This window comes from Lissotriton vulgaris, chromosome 1_1, assembly GCF_964263255.1.
Source record: "Lissotriton vulgaris chromosome 1_1, aLisVul1.2, whole genome shotgun sequence".
NCBI classification, from domain to species: Eukaryota; Metazoa; Chordata; class Amphibia; order Caudata; family Salamandridae; genus Lissotriton; species Lissotriton vulgaris.
In genome coordinates, this window is record NC_141685.1 from 467,316,632 (window position 1) to 467,331,926 (window position 15,295).

A 15,295-nucleotide genomic window follows, 5' to 3' on the forward strand; every position below is an offset into this window, starting at 1 on the left:
TGTCACTGAGCATGTCATGAGTGACGTAATGTGTGATGTCATCAGCAGTGCATTGCGGGGGCGTGAGCTACAGTTAGGTCTACTAACTATAACGGCTGAATTTCTATGGTTTTGTACAAGTGAAATCTCCAACTAAGTATAACGTCCAAGAAACCTATGGTTTTTTTCAGGGAATTTCTATGATTTTTTAAAAGCTAATTTCTAACTATAACGTCGCTGAACCTATGTTTTTTCAGTGAATATATATATATATATATATATATATATATATATATATATATTATATATATATATATATATATACACACACACACACACACACACACACACACACACATACATACACACACATATATGTATACACACACACATACAGCTCTGGGAGTGGGGTCCTCAGGGCATAATAAGGCTTGGGGATGGGGGGCCGGATGGTACCCCTCTCCTTTAAAAAAAACATGGCCCTGGGAGATGGGATCCCCTAACCTTTTTCAGGCATAGCGAGGGGAGCCTACGTGGTCCAACTAGGCTGGAAAAAAAATACGACCCTGGGGGATAGGTTCCTCATGGCATAATAAGGCACAGGGAGGGGGGCCACATGCCCCCCACCTCTTTTTTTTCTCAATGTTTTTATTGACAAAGGTTCATGGCAGACAGGTAAACAGCAATTACATATGGTATTCACAAGTTGCATTCAGCACTGTACATGTTACAGAGGTTGAGAAAACAGACATATTAAACAGTCACATCAGCCATTTTGTATCCCATTTCCTCAGGCATCCTCTGGTTATAAAGACTTCTTTCTCTGCTACCAGTTTCCTCTTCACTAATGTGTATCCCAGCGTCACCAATTGTTGTTCAATTTCAGTCAGGTCTGTATCCTCCCATATGTTGAGCAAACCCAGGCGGGGCATCAGGTTCACTGCCTTCCCCAATGCAGACTTCATATGAGTCGTGGCCGTCTCCCAGAGATCCAGCACCAGCGGGCATTCCCACAGTGTATGATAGAAAGTAGCTGGCTGCCTGCAACCCTTCAAACATAAGTCATCTTGCCTAGACCATATTTTGGCCAGCGTTATCCCCATCAGATAGGAGCGGTGCAGAATCCTGAGTTGTATTAGTCTGAATCTAAGAGTGATGGCCGCCACTCTAGGTGACATAAGAGCCAGTCGCCAATCATCCTCGTCGATCGGTCCTAGGTCTCTCTCCCATTGCTCCTTGAGCTTTCCGAAGGTATCCGGCAAATTACTAAATTTTTTATAGGTCAAGGAGATCGCCTTAGACTGCAGTGGCACATTTAGCAAACGATCCTTCAGAGGCGACGAGTCCGGTCTGTCCTCGCAGCTCGGGTAGGCCGCCCGTAAGGCATGCCTGATTTGCAGGTATCTAAAAACCTCCCCCAGGGCCAAATGATAGCTCCTTTGGAGATCTTCAAATTTGAGTATTGCTCCTTTTATAACCAAATCTTTCACTGTCGAGATGCCTATTACATCCCACCTATCAAATTCTGGTTGATAGCACAACATGCCTAATTTCTGAGTGTACCATAGTGGTGTTGCCTTAGTAAGGACGCCAGCCCAGCCGCGAGTTAACCAGCCGCCAAATTTGCACTGTGTGCAGTGTTGGGCCAATATAACTTTGCTTCTTGGTGCTGGCATACAGAGCACCCAGATAGCCTAAGCGATCCATCTGGTACCTATCTAAGATGTAGGCCAGGTCCGTTGATAGGGCATACATCCAATACTTTACAGCCACCAACTGAGAGGCCCAGTAGTACAACCTGATGTTGGGCAACACTATCCCCCCATCGTACAACCCCTTCGTAAGTTTCTGAAAAGCAATCCTAGGGGCCTTACCATCCCATAACAGTGTACGTATCTCCCCTTCAAATGCTACAAAGTACGCATCTGGAATCCGGTGCAGGCAGATCTGGAGAATATACAAAAATCGTGGGAGTGCCAACATTTTAAAAAGAGTAGCGCGGCCCACCAAAGACAGTGACAGCGACCTCCAGTGCTTAACATCTGTCGCAATCTAGTCAACGGGGGCGCCAAATTGTGGCTGTAAAAGAGAGCCGGGTCTGATGTTATAAAGCAGGGGTCTCCAAACCGGTCCTGGAGGGCCGGATCCATGCCAGATTTTTGGGATATCCCCATTGAGATACATGTAGTTATTTTAAAAATCTGGCATGGATCCGGCCCTCCAGGACTGGTTTGGAGACCCCTGCTCTAGGGAGATGGGTAGTCGGTCCATATAACACAAATAGCACAGATTTACCCCAGTTAATTGCATATCCCGAGTACTTCACAAAGTTTGTAAAAATATTAAGAACCGTGTGGATAGACTTGTATGGGGAGGCAAGGTATAGCAATATGTCATCGGCGTATAGAGATATTCTGTCCTCCCACTCCAATGACCATCTGAAAACCCGCACCATAACGTCACGACGGATCCAGGCCGCCAGGGGCTGCAGCATAAAGGAAAACAACATCGGGGACAATGGGAACCCCTGTCTGGTGCTTCGCCTAAGCGTGAACGTTCGTGACGTATAATTGTTAACTCTCCCCTGCCCCTGGATGTCAGTATACAGCAGCTTCACCCATCTTATAAATTTAGGGCCCAACCCAACTCTCACGAAAACTTCAAAAAGATAAGGCCATTCGATCGAATCGAATGCCATGGAGGCATCCAGGGACAATATAGCTGCATCTTCTCTCAAAAAGTCCCTTCCCGCCATTACGTTATGCAGCCGGCGTATGTTAAGAGCCGTGTTTCTCCCAGGCATGAAGCCAGATTGATCTGGGTGCACCAGGGAGGAAATAACTGTTCCAAGTCACAAGGCAAGAACTTTTGCCAGGATCTTTGCCTCTACATGTATCAATGAGATTGGCCTATATGAGCTACAGTCATCTACCCGCTTTCCCGCTTTGTGAATAACAATACTAGCAAGACGTTAGTCTGCTGGCAGAACTCCCCTCTCACAGCTTTCCTAGTACATTGCTCGCAAATGTGGGACAACCTCAGAGGCCACGACCTTGAGGAACTCAATGGGGGTGCCATTCGTCCCCATCGCCTTCCCGGACTTAATGTGGCCAATGGCTTTCTGGATTTCCTCACTTGTCAGATCTTCATCCAATACATCTCTGTCCAGCTCCGAGAGAGTTGGCACATCACTATCCACTAGAAGCTGGTGCGAGTCCTCCGCTGTATACGTAGTGGAGGTAGAATATACTCTTTCCAAGTAGTCTGCAAATGCCTCTGTGATATCCTTGGGGCGATGGAGGACCTCTCTGCTAGGCAATGTTAGCCGAGGCACCCACCTCGTACCCTGTTCCCTCCTTTCCAACCAGGCTAGTGTCTTCCCTGCCCTACCACCCAGCTCATACAACCTATGCTGGGTGGAACTCTGCTTGGCCATCATGTGTTCACGTGCCTTGAGCCTGTACTCATCTTGCTTCAATATCAAACTATGTAGTGTATCTTCTGAGGGATTATGGGCGTGGATTGCCCCAAGTCCATGAAGTTCCTCCTCTAATTAAACCAAAATCCCGCGTCTTCTGGCAACATACTTTGTTTTCAGTGACAGGGCATATCCTTTTAAGACCACCTTATATGCTTCCCATATAGTTTGTGTCGAATCTACAGATCCTAGATTTTCTGCAAGAAAGTTACCAGTTTGCACACAGAGCTCCTCCTCAATATCCGGTATTTTCAACAGCCATGGGTTAATAACAATAGTACTTCGCAGCTGTCGTTCCCCGTGAGTAAACTCAATCCCCACAGGGGAGTGATCTGAGATACCTCTGGGTAACGTCTGAGGGTGTCGAAAATTACCTACTGAGGCCCTATATGTTGAGAAGTAATAAATTCGAGATAGACTACCGAGTACACTGGAAAAGTATGTATATTTGGATTCCGCTGTTTTTAGCTCCCACCCCACATCTGTGAGGCCCAATGCCGCAGTGAATTCCGCCATAAGTTTGTTTGGTCTGGCCCCCTGTCTCTGCGGGTATCTGTCAACGTATCATCCATAGTCATATTGTAATCACTGCCCAGTATCAATGTACCATCAAGAAGTCTGGTCTGATCCCTTGCTCCTTGGCCACTGGATTCAGGATAGCCTGGCTGATGAGGATTATGAATCCGAAACCGGTCCCAGGATGCTTGTTTCCGGTCCAGGGAAGACATGGCTTGGCAGTTCGGGCTGGACTGTTCCCATAAGGCACAGGGTCAGACTGATTTGCATATGGCCATGTCTGAACTGGGGTGGCTGAGTGAGCTAAAGAATGGTGATCGATTAAACCCAGATCAGTTGACTGGGGGTGAGTGTTTGATTTGCTCAAACGCTCCGTCCTTCATCCCCTTTTGTATCAATAATTGGCTTAGATCCGCTAAGGCATCCCTATACAGTGCCAGTGGCAGGTAAACAGAAACTACATTAAGAGCCCTCCCCTCCCATTGGGCTTCAGCCACAGCAAACCATCCCCGCGGGTCTGTCCACATTTTGTGTACAATCAATGGTGTGCCTTTTTTGAGCAGAATACACGTACCCCTAGACCCAGTGGTATAGTCGGCATGCACCAAGAGCCTGGATCCCCATCTACTAAGAGCCTTACTTTTGTTACCTACCAAGTGAGTTTCCTGCAGTAGAACAAGATCTGGGGACTGTCTCTTCAGATGCTGTTGGACAATACCTCTCTTTATTTTGTCACCCAGTTCATTGACGTTCCAAGAAAGGACAGAGAGCACTAATTCCTTGTGAACCCCCATCCCATAGCACGGTAGTATCTACAGCCTGATTGGGCAACAATACGGCAAATACTTCATGACGCAACCTGCAAATAAAAGCAATACTCGCACCCCTTTGTCTGTCACGTTCAAAACAAACATGGAAATCAATGCATAGCAAAACAGTACATTTACATTTTAACTCATCGCAAAAGCGTATGCTTGTCGGCCTGTCCATCTCGTATTGCAGGACCTCGCAACCACTTTGAAAACAATAAGGAACTACAAAACCCCCCCCCCGCCCCTAACCCCCTTCCCAACACCCCTCCCTGCCCCCCTGCCCGTGGATTTAGAACTACCCACACCCAAGCATGGCAGAGTGCCTCTCTTCCCCCGCGAAATGTTCAAGATACACGGGGTGAACTGACCCTCCCTCCCGTAGGTACACATCACAATTGACTTATAGTTTAGCCATCCATACTTAACGGCATCTAAACCTTTTCATATCACATCAGTGAAACCCATCAGGCTGTATCATATCATTAAGTCCCCAAGTGTAAGACAGTCTCCTAACAATGGGCATTTACAACCCCCTCCGAATCCCCCTACTTGCGCTTTCAGCTGAATTTGTGCTCTCCATTCTTGTATCCAAGGCCATCAGTCCTGCGACTTCAGCTGACTGTCTTCCTCAGCTGAACCATTGTTCGCCACCTCCATGTGGACACCCCTTTGCTGGCCGGTCTACCAGGGCGATCTCTTCTTTGGCTTCCCATCGTGCTCCAGCCCTCCATCCAATCCCAGACTGCCTCTGGTGAGTCAAAGATCCACGACTTGCGTTCTGACCCCACTCGTACCCGGTCAGGGAATAGCATCTCATATTTCACCTCCCGATATCTCAGTTCCTTCTTCACCACCTGGAAGTTACGGCACTGAGCTTGAAACTTGGCCGTGAAATCCGGAAATAACCTCATAGTTATCTATCTTCAAGGGAGGATTGGATCATGCAGTCTGCAGGATTATGTCCCTATCTCGATAGTTGAATACCCAGGCGATAAGGGGCCTCGGATGTGCGCCTGGTTTTGGTCTACCACCCGGTACCCTGTGGGCTCTTTCAATAGAGAAATAGCTGTACAGAGTCTTAAGTGTTTTGTAATGAGATCCTCCACATATAGGTCAGCAGCTAGCCCCTCCGTTCTCTCCGGAACTCCTAAAATGCTAATGTTATTGCGACAAGCCCGCCCTTCGTAATCATCAAGCTGTTGCGATATTCTCTCCTGCTTCTTCTGCATTTCCAGCATTTGCATTTGAAGGTCCGATGTATCCGTCTGCAGGGCTCTAGTAACTATTGTGAGTTCCTTGACTTTCTCATCCATTTTCCTGAAGTCAGCTCTGAGTAGAGACCTCCACGGTGACCGGGTTTACTGAAGCAAGCACTCCACCAATTGCTGCCATGACATCATGAAGAGTTGGCTCCGGGCCTTGTGTAGGGGCAGATGCCCCCCCTTCCTTCTCTAAGCTAGGCGATTCGCCTTTTTCTCCTGTTTTTGACCAAGCAAATTTTGCCAACTGTTTCTAAGCTTAGCCCTGGGAGCTTCCCCCCTCCCTGTTGCCATGGCTGCGTAGCGCCAGATAATCCACTGGTTGAAGGCAGAGGGCAGCTCCGTAGGGACCACCTCAACTCGCTGAAGAAAGCGGCCAAGCTAGCGCAAAGTACTCATATAATCGCCGCATCAGTGTCACTGCCCCCAAGAGAATGTTACTGCAATTGGACCACTCCGTTCGTGACAGTGTGCAGACACATTTTTAGGTCAGCCACACCAGCTTCCAGCATGTGGCGTCACTGTCTCACCAGTCGTGCCACCAGTACACAATGGCCTCTTGTGGAGGGGCCAAGGTTTTCAGCCCCCACTTCAGTACTGTATGCCAGGCAGTGAATGTTCTACCGCCCCAATACCAGCCCTCATTAAAGCCGTCAGGCCACAGATAACATGTGAGGCCCAAAAGTCAAAGCCTCACACCTCAATACCAGCTCCGCAATGTCTAATGAGTCGCTACTCTAGTCACACAGGGGGGGGCTTATATTCACTGCACCATTTCAGTCTTAGGAACCGGGAGCCCACCTGACCAAACTCCATCAATCCAAAGCCCCTCTTTCAATTCAGAGAGTTAATAGTGGGCAACCCAGTATACCCTTGAGGGTTTGGGCAAAAAGTATGATAGGGTGACGATACCTTCAAGGGATTTTAGTAAAACAAGAATTTTGGAATCACTTAAGGAATGAAATTGTGTGGGCTTAGTGATTTGAGTCCACTAATGCTGGTTATGCAACAACAGAGTTAGATGTATATTCAAGACTGTCACTTGTTAGTGATCAGAAAAAGGAGAGAGCAAAAAGGGATTGAAAGACGGGTGTATATTTAAAAAAGTATTTAATCTTTTATCAAATCAAGTTAAAATGTTGGGTACAAAATGAACAGCAATGACGCAGAACGGAAAATACATTAGTCTACACAGCCCTTACTACATCAATTGCTCAAGCTTTTCTACCTATCACAGAATTAATTAAACATTCAATGGTAGATAAAGCCACAGTCGACATTTCGGTCTCTATTCTTTCGTGTGAGAGTCCATCCTCAGGACATGGATTTCATATCTTGAGTACCCTTGTTCATATAAGCGCACGGGTTAGAGACTCGATTGCTTAGCGCTGCTGCCAGTTGAGTAATTAGCGGTTTGCGGTGACGTGCCCCTATGGGACGAGGTTTATCAAAAATGAAAAAGGACACTTGTTACGCCTTACAACCTTAGGTTTAAGGATGAAGAGTACCCTCAAAAAACTCAATGCAATTTGGAGTGCGGTATATATGTTTCATCCGCCCCGCATTGTAGTTATGGCAGTTATCATAGGGATATCTTCTGTGCGTGAACTGCCAGCCTCAACCAGAGGCACCTCTGGGTTATTTGGTGCAGTGTCCAGAGATATGAGGGTTTCCCCACTTACACAGTGCAAAAAAAGGAAGAAAAAGAAAAAAGGAAAAGTGATGTGCATAAATTGATTTAAAAAAGGGGAAAGTGACCCCGAGGATTTATTAAGGGGTGTGTTTCCACTTAGTTTTAAAAAAGCATGGTACTTAATGTAGACCGAGTTACTAGGTCTATAAGTATTAAAGTTGTTGAAAAATCGTCGACATGTTTCAGCTCCTTGGGCCCTAGGGGTCTATGGAGCTTTCGTCAGGACTTACAGAAAAACATAGAAAGTATACTCACACTATTTGTGCAGTATCGGTTTTGTATTTTCAAGGTCTAGACAGTTTGTCCAATTTCTGTATTAGTCAAGCGCCTTGCAACATCGGGAGAGTTCGCTTATGGGAGCCAGCAGGTGTCCTGGGCAGGTAGGATGATTTGCACCGCGAAGGCTAAGAATTGCCATAAGGAAGCCTATCACAGAATTATTTAAACATTCAATGGTAGATGAAGCCACAGTCGACGTTTCGGTCTCTATTCTTTCGTGTGAGAGACCATCCTCAGGACATGGATTTCATATCTTGAGTACCCTTGTTCATTTAAGCGCACGAATCAGAGACTCGATTGCCTAGCGCTGCTGCCGGTTGCATCTACTGCTGAAGCAACTACAGCGTGAGGACGGACTCTGACTCATTTTTCCAGAGCAAACTACCTGACCGAGAGACATTGGCAAGAAGACGCCATTATACCTTCTAATGTGTAAGGGAACCTTCTAAAACTATCGAGGATCCTCTTTCTTCTTTTTAAATCTGTGGCTTCTGGAAGTGACTGACTGGACAGGCTTCCTTGCGGCAATTCTTAGCCTTCGCGGTGCAAATCATCCTACCTGCCTAGGACACCTGCTGGCTCCCATAAGGGCATGTCACCGCAAACCGCTAATTACTCAACCGGCAGCAGCGCTAGGCATTTCGGACTCTCGTTTGGCAACAATGGAGGAATAATATTCCTTTACACCAAGTACTTTTGTTGGCAACGCCGAATATGACTTGACAAATTGCGTCGACGCGTTTCGGAAGCTTAAATTGATAATGGCTTCCTTCCTCAGGACAGTCTCTATATGTATTCTCCACAGAATAGTATCAAACCTAGTGCACAAATAAAATACGACCATTAGATCCTGACTTTACGATGACCAAACGAGAGTCCGAAATGATATAACGAAGACAGATACTAGTGTCTTTTTGATAATTTTCTCCACTTCCACATTAGGTGGTTTTATTTGTGTTTTTTATCTGTGTATTTCATGTTTTTAAATTGATTATTCATTGATATCTATGTATTTTTATTCACAATAAATTGTATACTTTTTTAATAGATTGTTTGTGTTCCTTTCTGGTAGTGTTCTCCCATTCAACAAGTTGTAAGCCAAAATGAATGCTGTGAATTGTGTTTGTTAGTTTGAGTCCTGATTTAGGAGCAGGAAATAATATCTCCCATAGGGAAAAACTTCTTGTTTTACTTCTCAGTGAAAGAAGGAAGAACAAAAGGATGGATGGATGGAGGGATGAGTGAAAGGGTGGATGGATATGAATGAAAGGGTGGATGGAGGGGGTGAAAGTGGATGGATGGGTGAGCGAAAGGATGAATGGATGGATGAGTAAAAGGAAGGAAGAAGGGATCGATGAGTTTGAATGATAGAATTTGAGCTGGACGGATAGGTTTGGCCAGGGACATCGTGAACCCCTTGCTTTAGCAGCTACAGCGGGGTGGGGCTCTTGATGGGCCTCTTTTGTCTGCAGCTTGGCAGACAAAGGCCCATAATTAACGTGTAAGGGTGAGTGAGTGCAAAGATGGAGGGATGTTTGGGTGAAAGGGTGGATAGATGAAGTGAGAGTAAGTGTGGCTTTCTACATGGATGAATGAGTGGATGGACGATGGATGTGTTGAAGAAGGCAAGGGTGAAAAAATAGAGGGGTTGCAGGGTGTATAGATTAGTAAGCAAAAGGATGGATAAGTGAAAGGGTAAATTGATGGATGAGCAGAAGGATGGATGAGCGAAAGGATGAGCGAAAGGATGAATGGATGGCTAAGATGCATGGATGGATGGATATGTTTTGGGGATGGAGGGGTAGGTTTGGATATGGATGGGCGGGCGGATGGATGGACAAACAGAATGGTGAAAGGCTGATTAACGAATGAATGGATGCCAATATAAAGGTACTAGATATCAGTGGGTGAATGAAAGGATGAATGGGTAGATCAGCAGAAAAGAGGAAAAATAAGGAAATCACTAGTATTCAAATCCTTCATGAGCCTGACATAACCAGAGAGGCTATTTAGAGTGTTGCCATTATTTGACGGTGCACTACATGGCACTAAAGGGACAAGTGGATTTTGTTACAGGACAAGTAGATTTATGAAGCTACCTCTCCCATGGACAAGTGGATATTTTATTAAATTCCACACCCCTGCCCTTTATGATGAGGCGATGCGTCGTTCGTCATCGGGCCACGTAGTCCGTTGAAGCGATGTTGGTGATCAGCTCCTACTTCGAAGGGCAGTGCATCAGTTCCGATCAGCATAAAGTCATCACTGCATAGTAGAAGCTCACTTTAAAGGGCCCATGGCTGGATTGGCACCATTTGACAGGGCAGGACTCACAGATGTCAGAGTCCAGGTAAAGTGGCAGGGTTGAAGGACGTATTTGATGACCTTGAGACTTAAGAACAGGGGGCAATCCAGCAAGGTCTTGGAGTCACTCTGGGTTCAAGTGAGTCGGGCCCAGTCGTTGTCCTCAGCAGGACAGATATCAGCAGGTAGCAGGGTAGCACAGCAATTAAGAAAAGCAGCTCTTCCAAAACAGCAGTCAAGCAGAGTGGCAATCCTTGTAGCACAGAGGTCTTTACTCCTGGCAGAATTCTACACCTGTCCAGCAGTGTATTGTCTTGGTAGGGTCAGCGGCTCAGTACTAAAACACAGTTGTGTCTTTGAAGTGGGGCTGAATCAAAGAAGGGTCCGTGAAGTGCACATAGCTACTTTCTTCCAGTCCTGACTCCAGTCTTTCAGTCGACGGTAATCAGCCTTTTATGTGTGAAACCGGACACTGCCTATTCAGGTGTATGTGTAAGCTCCCCCCTCTATTCCTGCCAAGAAAGAGCTATCAAAATGTCACACCTATCGTTCCTGTGTTTGTAGCTGTCTAGAGGGAATGCACAAAGTGTAGGTGTCCCTCACCCCAGACATGTATTGGAGACAGGCTGTAGGCACACAGAGCAGTAAGAGCAGAGAAATGCCCACTTTCTAAAGTATCATTTCTAAAATAGTCATGTTAAATCCAACTTTACCATTAAAGATGATTTATCATTATAATTTCAAAGATATAAAACATGATAAAGCTACTCCTTTCTGATCAGGACTTACAGTATTAAGGATTCCCAATGGTAACCTATAAGAGGAGCAGGTTTAAAAGTAGTGAAAATTTAATTTAGCTATTTGTCACGTACACAGCACCCTGCCCTATGGTCTTCCTAGGCCCTACCTTAGGGGTGACATATGTGTAATAAAAGAGGAGTTTAAGGCTTGGTATGTAGTTCTCAATGTCAAGTTGTAGTGGCATTAAACTGCACATACAGGCCCAGCAATAGCAGGCATAGGACAGGTTTGAAAGGCTACTCATGTGGGTGGCACAATAAGTGCTGTAGGCCCACTAGTAACATTTAATTTAAAGGTCCAGAGTGTACTAGGGGCTTACAGATAAATTACATGTGCCAAACTGGTGTAAATCATTTATACCATGTTTAGAGAAGAGAGCACATGCACTTTAGCATTGGTTGACAGTGGAAACATGTTCAGAGTCCTAAAGCTAACAAAAAGAATTTAGCAAAAAGAGGAGGAGGAAACGCCTTTGGGGAGACACTTCAGAGAGGGCCATTTTCCAACAGTGTTCACTACCTCTACAAACCTATAATGCATTAGAAGCACATATCTTTCATAAACACTTACACCCATTAGCTAAACACAGGTGGTACAAACTTAGATAGAAAAGTAATATGATAGCTACCCGCCACTATGTAAACTATGAAACAAACTAACACACTCATTGGATAATGTCTTCAGTGATGTCATCAGTGATGTCATTTAAGATGTCATCAGTGATGTATTAGAATATGTCATGAGTGATGTAACATGTGAGTCATAAGCAGTGCATGCTGGTGGCGCAGGTTATAGTTAGCTCTGCTAACACTGACATTGGCATAGTCACCTAACTGTAACAGAGAATGGGTGTGTGAGTGGCTGTATAGTTCTGTGAGTCAGTGTGGGAGTGAATTTGTGGGTGTGAGTGGCTGTATGGGTCTGTGAGTGGGTGTGTGAGTGACTGTATGGGTGTGTACATGACTGTGTGAGTGGGTGTGTGAGTGCCTGACTGGGTTTGTGACTTGGTGCGTAACTCTTAGTTGGTCTGTAGGTGGATGCATGTGTCTCTGAGTTGGTCTGTGAATTTTAACATAAGTTTCTGATTGGGACTATTAGTGTGTGCACAAATGTGTGAGTGGGTCTGTAAGTGGGTTGTGTGAGTGCCTATGTGTGTCTGTGAGTGGGCGTGTGAGTGCTGCTATGGATTTTGGGTATTTGCATACTTAGGGTATTTAAAAGGGAGAACCATGGACTCTGTTCCCACCAGAAAGAACCCTCTCATCACAGTCATTACAGAAGAGATTGTGCTCTGATAATTAACGAATTTAAACAAGGTTGGGCTTGTTAACACTCTATATACATGGGACACCTTGACATTCATTATCATTACATTTTGCACATGTATATAGAGTGTCAACAAGCCCAACCTAATCAAAAAATGGAATAAAGAAAACAAAAAAGCAATAAAAATAACAGAGTTAATAAAAGGGACTCTGTTGCTCAAAACTAAGACTGTATGATCAATGGTGTCAAAGGTAAAACTTTTGTTTAAATTTGTTGACTTGATTCTGGCCTCTGATTTCCTTAATCAAATCATTCCTCTTCAGTTTGATATCCTGTTACATTAACGACACATTCACCTCCATCCAGGATTTCAGATGGTTTTTCTGAGTGGAAATATAGATAAAACACACTTGCTGTGCCTTTGCTAAGCCACAGAAGGTAGGATAATTTGTACTTTACAGAAGTGGAGCTTCGACTCGATCCCCTGTTATGCTTACATTTCTAAGTGCTTCCTGTTGAGGTTTAATTTTTGTTAAATGAGCATCAGGGTCAGAATGAAACTGCACTTGGTCATTTATCAACGTAGGGTCCACAGTTTTGCCCCACAATTGAATGGGGGAGGGCTTCACTTGATGTGGATTGCACAGCCTTCTTCCATCATGGCTGCAGATGTCAGGATATGTGTGAAAGTGAACTGGAAGGCAGCCAGCAGGGAACAGAGGGGAGCCTACCACCTACCATGGCCCTGCACGAGCTGAAGGACTGCTTGCTGGGAGACTTAAGATTTGGTAAATCAAGACTAGTATGATGTTTTGTGGAAGACAGCTTTGACACTAACATCAATCCAACTATAGGGGCATCATTTATGGCTAAGACAGTATAGTACCAGAATTAAATTCATGTTTCTAATTTGGCATACTGCGGGGCAGGAACGGTTCCATGCACTAGCTTCAATGTCCTATATTGGTTCTGCAGCAGGGATCATTGTATATGACACCACAAATGAAGAAACATTCTTGATGGTAAAGAACTGGGTAAAAGTACTGCACCAGCATGCCCGCCCAACATTGTTGTAGCCATTGCAGGAGACAAGTGTGATCTTAATGACACCAGAGAGGTCTTGGAAAGAGATGCTAAAGACTATGCAGATTCTATCCAAGCAGTGTTTGTGGAAACGAGTGTCAAAAATGGCATTAAACATAAGTGAACTATTTATAGAAATTAGTCGAAGACTTCCATCAAGTGATGCCAACGTCGCTAGTGGCAAAGGCTTTAATCTTAGAAAGCGGACATCTGAAATCAGACGTGGCTGCTCTTGACCAATACTGAAACATTGAGACTGCTTGTGAAGTAGGTGGTCCGGAGGTTTTAGGTTTGGATTCAGACACCCAGTCCATCCTTGCCTCTCCCTGAATGACCAGGAAGCAAATAACTAGGAGTACACTAAAACAAAACAAACTGGAGTTCGGTTTCTACATTCATCTTCTACCTACCCTTTTGCTAAGGTTTAGATATTTTTGCATCCACAAAGTAAGAGGCATTCGCCTTTAAAGGGAAGCCATTTTTTACTGATTTACTTTGCAAGGAGATGTTTATTGAGCTCCTAGAATCCTTCGGCAACTTTAGAAAATACATTAACTAGTTGTTATAATAAAGACAAAGGTTTTATAAACTGTAAAAGGGAACCCAAGCACTTTGGAAATATTTGGCAACTGACATAGTTTAGGCATTAGGTTCATGTGAGCTACATTTTAATGTTATGAGCTTTATATTTGTAACAAATGTTTTACAATGGTGTGATGTAGACATGCTCAGCTTCAGATATTTTCTTCAAGGTGATTTTTGCTGAGAAATATGGGCAGGAGTGCATCATGCGTGCCCCCGCCCTCCCCAGGCTGATTTCAGCCCTGAGGATCCCGTACCCCAGGATCCTGGACTTGAGTTGCTGGTTGCCCCAGAGCCCACCCAGGGCATCCTGTCCACATTGCTGGGGACCGTGAGGTAGCCTGAATGCCCCTGTGGCCCCTGTCGGCTCTCCGCCTCCAGCGGGAGCCAGCATTCCTCTCACAGAAGGGGAACTGCTAAACATGTAGCTCCCTGTCTGTGAGAGCAATCATTTCCTCTGTGTCCCTGCCCAAACAGCTGAAAACTCAGCTACCAGCAAGCGGGAGCACTTTCACAGCTCCTGTTTTCTGGGAGTGGAGTTCATGTTTGCTCTGACTTGGCGGGAGCTGTCAAAGCTCCTGCAAAGTCAGAGCAAAAAGCTACGTCCCAGGGGTGGGCACCACAGGACATAGCAGGGGGGTGGTGGTCCCTAGGGACATATATGGCATGCGGACCTCCCTCCTTCTGGTTACACGGGCTGGCTCCGGGAGGTGGTGGTCCCCTGTGCCGTTTATGGCTCGGGAGGGGAGCTGCATGGCCACCCTCCCAGTATTATATATTGTGTAGGCCTCAGGAAAGTGGTGGTCCCTAGGCCTAGGGGGGGTCCATATGGCCCCCCATAATTTGTTAAATGTACTGCCCGGGAGGAAATGAAAGCCCTGAGGAGGTGGTGGGCCCTGGGGCTTCGAGGAAGCCCAAGAGGTGACTTCACATGGCCTCCCTCCACTACATAAATAAAGCCTCAGGTGGTGGTCTCCAGGGCTCTAAGAGCCTTAGGAAGGGGGACCAGGCCTTCCCAGGAGCTCATTTCAAAGCAAGCACAGGAGCCTGTTTTTTTATTTATTGTTTATTCACCAGAGTAGTGGATCTGCCCCGTTTTTTTGTGAAAATCTAAAAAATAAATGCTTTTTTGCCCTGTACCAGAGCTAAGGGATGAGGGTACCCAGCCCCTTTTTCTTTTTTTAACATTTTTCTAGGGACTCAGCCAAAGCCAAGTCTCAAGATGGCTGCCAACAAATTCTGG

General features: G+C 45.5%; 1 protein-coding gene and 1 pseudogene across 1 annotated transcript in view; one reads left to right on the forward strand and one right to left on the reverse strand.

Annotated features, from left to right (window-relative positions):
- Window positions 1-15,295, reverse strand: part of DNAI4 (dynein axonemal intermediate chain 4) — a 641,148-nt gene that overhangs the window by 333,170 nt on the left and 292,683 nt on the right. The window lies entirely within an intron of this gene.
- LOC147747360 (ras-related protein Rab-22A pseudogene) lies at window positions 13,106-13,706 on the forward strand (annotated as a pseudogene).